The sequence below is a fragment of the Diadema setosum genome, chromosome 1 (genome assembly GCF_964275005.1).
Source record: "Diadema setosum chromosome 1, eeDiaSeto1, whole genome shotgun sequence".
Lineage (NCBI taxonomy): Eukaryota > Metazoa > Echinodermata > Echinoidea > Diadematoida > Diadematidae > Diadema > Diadema setosum.
Genome location: NC_092685.1, coordinates 44,590,659 through 44,596,327, shown reverse-complemented (window position 1 = coordinate 44,596,327; position 5,669 = coordinate 44,590,659).

The following is a 5,669-nucleotide window of genomic DNA, read 5'->3' as shown; positions in this document are numbered from 1 at the left end:
CACTTGTGTGCGCGTGTGTATCTATGTGTATCATATATACATATATATATATATATATATATATATATATATATATATATATATATATATATATATATATATATATATATGTATATATATATATATATGTATGTATGTATATATATATATATGTATATATATATATATATATATATATATATGTATGTATACATATATATATATACTTGTTATACCTTTTCTCTCTGTTTGTGTTCAGGAATACACACTTTTGTGTGTCATTTTGGATTGGAGCGGTGTTTTTGTGGACTCTTCATATAAATATATATATATATATATATATATATATATATATATATATATACATATATATATTGGTATACCTGTTCTATATTGTCATATCTTCTTTCTAAAATTGTAAAGCAATGTCGCATGAACAAAACAATTTGTCAATTAGTGTTTTATTTACGTCGACAGTACTCTTGTTGCGGTCTCTCATGAATAACTTACTGTACAGGCATACGAATATGAAACAATAATAAATGCCCTTGAATTAATATGTTTATTTTACCCTTGCCATGGTCGTTTTCATTTAGTGTTATTCCATCTGTGTCAAGGACGTTTTTGGATAGTATTTTACACACACATCGGATGGATTCAGTGTCATTTCTTTGGTTCTCTCTCTCCGTCTCTCTTCTTCCTTTTCTTCTTCTTCCTCCTTCTCCTCCTTCTTATTCTTCGTCTTCTTCTTCTTCTGCTTTATCTCCTCCTCCTCCTCCTCCTTCTCCCTCCTCCTGCTTCTTCTTCTTCCCGCTGCCGCTCTTTCCATGAGTCCGCCATTTTGTGTAATTTAAATTGTTATTTCAACACATCAACAGAGAAGAGGGAACGTGATGACTGACAAGAATAAGATTACTGAAAAAAAAGTCAAATATAATCAATGATAGTAATAGATAATAACTACTGTCGATGGCGATACTGCTTGTGTAAACAATAGTGATAATGACAACAGTGATAAAAATTTATTATAGTGACAATGATAATGATAGCAATAAAGAATGTTGGAAGAAAAACAAGGCAGCATTAAAGGCATAAAAGCGACCATGACGTTTCTAGACTGAATTGTCACGATACGACATGACTGTATATTCTATCATTAGGATATCAGTAATAGTGATAATGATACCCATTATTAATGATATTATTAAGTCAACTCGTAACGGTGACTAGGACCTATATATATCAACAAACCTCACCCTTTGACCTGCCCTGTTGCACCATATGATATTGCTGAGAGTAATGACAGTACAATGCACCTCATATCATAGCAACAGTAATAGCCAAATTTGAAGGAGAGGACTTAAACAGTGCACGTTCATTATTCCGAGTAATAGCCTCTGAACCTCCGAGACCTCCGCGCGCACGGTTCTTTCGCACTCCTCATTTATAGCGGAGTTATTTCGCAGACACCGACCGACATATTTTCGTTGCTGAGGATCTTGGCGGGCGTGAAATTGCACGCCTTCCGGGCGAAATTCTCCCCCGAGTTTAAAATCAACCTCTAGATGCCTTTTCCTGCGAAACAGTTCTCTCTCGCTTCACCGAATGAACTTTGAGTGTTGCTGTTCGTCGACTGTCACTCTATAGACTGCAACAAAAGACGCTAGTCACTCTCTTTGCCTATAAAATGACGTCCATCCGAAAATAGTGGGTCAAGTTTCCGTACAATCGATTCCCTAACACCACAGACAACTGTGTTCAACATCCTGTGGGAAGGGGGGGGGGGGAGGGGTGGGGATTGATATAACATAATCATGCATTTATGTGTACCAGCACATAATAGACACAAACTAAATAAATTCTTCAATGCATACACACATTGTACAAACGTTAATACAAAACCTGATACAGAACAAGCAAATCTACGGATTGATAGGGAGGTCGGTTGGTTGGTGGATAGATGGAGGGATACAGAGCTGAAAAAATACACCGACGGAAGGATATTTTGACATATTCCATATTCAATACCATACTGAATCGAGGGCAATGAATACGGCCACGCGATATAGTCACCATGCCCAAACTTTACGTCTTCCTACGATAACAGAGGGCGCTGTTCCACTATCAGCTAGTGTCGCAGTGATACTAAAGCATATTGGTCCCTGTGTTATGCTCTTCGAATAGTCCACCCTCGAACGAGCATCATCAAAAATTAGGTTGGCCTACTTAATTAAGTAACCAATTAATAACCAGCATTATGAAAAAAGAATAAAAATATGTTGCCAATCAGACAGCTCATCCCACATAACCTTACTTTCTGAACCCTCCACACCTACGTGTGGGTTTGGGGTTACTATCGCTGCATGCATAATTGCTAATGATAATATCACCTTCTGCATTAACAAGGTGTTTATATGATATGTATGTTTAAATAAATAAATAAATATATGTATATATATACACTGATACAAAACCTCGTTTGATATATAGACAATAATATGTTTTTTATTTGATTACTTTGTTATCAATTTCATAATTGTTAACATTTATTTCTAAATATTTAAGTGCAGAAGAACAGCTGCAAAAAAGTCAAAACAAACAAATAAACAAACAAACAAACAAACAGCGCATTTTGTAATTCGTAAAAGTTCGAGTCCTTTTTCATTCCGCAGAATGGCGTGACACACACGTTTACAAACGAACGTGTTTTTTGGTTGTTGTTGATTTTTTTTTGCGAACGTTTTGCTTTCTACTGTCTATATTCCAAGAGTCTTCTCCATATATCATGCATTAATGTTTCTCCACACTCAGGCCGTGTGGACAAAGGTCATTCATGGTCAGCCCCAGGATATCTGTCTTCCCTAAACGAGCGTCGGCGTCATCCTCACTCTGACCTTAGTTCATCTGGCCTTACTCTCCAGATACCCATCACACATCTCAAGGAATATGGAGACCGGGCATTTTCCTCTATCGCTCCTTGCCTGTGGAACCTCCCTCGTATCTTTTTCAATTGACAACGTACTGGAGCACTTCAAAGCCTCACTAAAGATTCACATTTTCCACCAGACATTCAATTGTTAACTCTCTTGAATGTTTATCAAACAAATATATAGAGCTATACAAATGCTGTGGATCATCATCATCATCATCATCATCATCATCATCATCATCATCATCATCATCATCATCATCATCATCCTTATCATCATAATCACTCATACTCATGCTGCCTTCTTAATCTTGACAAAAAAAAAAAAAAAAAAGATTCAACTCCATGAGGTCGCTTTCCTTCTCAACAAAATCAGCGATACCCAGGCAATATTTCACTGCGCTGTTGACAAAGACTTGATTTTCAAAATGATAGATTTCTACGTCTTCCTGAGATAGAATAAGTGGCCAATCTGGAATTTATATCATTAGACCCTGGACAGAGCATAAATAGTCGAAACTGCAGAGAGTGACAGAGAGTCCCATCGTGTTATGACTTACAGAGCGTTGACCTTTCTAGGCTATATTGTGGTCAGTTTCTGCTAATTAGGGTACATAATCATGTATTGCTTTTCACGGAGTTGATTTTTCCCTTATGAAAAAATTTCATTTTTTTTTTATTATTGTATTACTCCAAACCACCACACTCTCACACAATATATGAGAAGAAAATTATGCTGTTGGTGATGATGATGATGATGATGATGATGACGATGATGATGATGATGAGCCGATGATGATCAAAATCATGATGATAATGATGATCATTATGGTAATTAAATTCGATTTTAAATCTATTTCATTTCACATAAACATCAACATCACATCATAAGTAACAGCACAAATTCTTGTACCTTATCAATAATAATAATAATAATAATAATAATAATAATATGATGATGATGATGATGATAATGCTGATGATACTGATGATGCTTAAAGTCATGATAATAATGATGATAATAATTACGGTAATGATGGTGATAATGCTGCTGCTGTTGATACTGCTGATGATTTTAATGATGATGATGTTGATGATGAGGATGTTGGTGGTGATGATGGTGACGATGATGGAGATGGTTGTGGTGGTGGCGTTGATGCAAGATATTTCCTAAATCCTGTACACCTTTTGAGGTACATTTCAAGGCCTCAAATGCAAATGTTAAAGTAAGATTCATCATCAATTATGGCATTTTATGACACAAAGCCGTTGACAGTCAACTGCAGAACACGCGATAAATTATACAATGCTGACATTTTATGACTTCTTACCATACGAAGTATTTAATAATGAATTACAGTAGTACGAAATCACACCGTATCAAACTCGTATAATCGCTAAATTCAGATTCAAAATTCAAACTTCCATCAGACTTCCAGGGACTCCAGCATCTTCGACGAGTCTGGTCACATCGTCAGGCAATAAGCTTTCCCGCACCGGCCGGTAAGGCGTTGGAGCATGTCGAGTCATCGGGAGTTTATTGCGAGCCGGTTCCTTTCCGGGAAGAGATGTTGGCACCTCCCTGGGGGTACGGCAGCAACCAAGCATGGCCGCCTGGTGTCGAATTCGCAAATTGTGGAGGTCAGTTTGTCTGCTAGAACCTCCACATGAATTGCATATCATACCAAAAATTGATGAGACACGATTAAAACAACAACAACATATACACTCCGTAGAACGAGGGAAGGCAAAAAAAAAAAAAAAAATCATGAAAGCTAATTCAACAACATGCTATTCTCTCCTGGTTCGGAGCATGAATACAAAGTTGGTGCAAAGGAGCCGAAGTGTATAATTATGTGTAATTATGAAAAATAAAGAATGATGACGATAACCACATGAATGTTTGGTGATCACATGCACATCAGTTTATTCACCTGTACAATATTAACTTAATATGTACCACGATAACAACCCCTCGTCTCCACAGTTGTCCGCAATTTATTTTGTTGTTGTTGTTGTTTTTATAAAAACAGATGTTTGTTGTTGTTGTTTTTTTTTTTCGCCTGCTTGTTTGTTTCTTGTTTGGGGGCAAAATATAGCTTGAAGGTAAAAACGAAATCCACAGTGTGGTACTCCCCAAATTTCGACATTAATTTCATTAAATTGAAAGAGATTTCAAGTTTTGTAATTATCGATAAATGAGTAACCAGACAATGCATGTATGATGTAATAGAGTTTGATTTGACATAGAGAAGGAGAGAGAGATGGTCGGAGTGCAATATCATACACTGAATCATACATTGCCCTCAGTTTGATAACAATGTATGACAAAGCACTCGTTATGTTCTTTGGTATTCTTTTTTTTTTTAATAAACCAACTCGTAAAATGTACGGAAAACTTTCTTGTTTCTTGCGAGCTTTTGCCTGCAGTATAATGCTCGTATCATGATAATATAAAGAGACTAAGAAAGTATACTAGTACATTATTGAAGCCTCAGTCATCCCTCTCTCTCTCTCTATCTCTTTCTCTCTCTCTGCGTGTGTGTGTGTCTTTCTCCCCTTCATAACTGTGTGCTTTCATCAGCTGAGGAATGTCGTCTTGTTTGATGTCCTTGTAAGTAATCTGTAATATCTCAAGGATCAGAATAATATAGGCTTTTCTTTTTTTTTTTTTTGGGGGGGGGGGTTTGTTTGGGAAGCTACACACAAAGCATCTGATGCTCAATTGCAGAAAAGAAAATATTTTGATTAAGTGGGACCA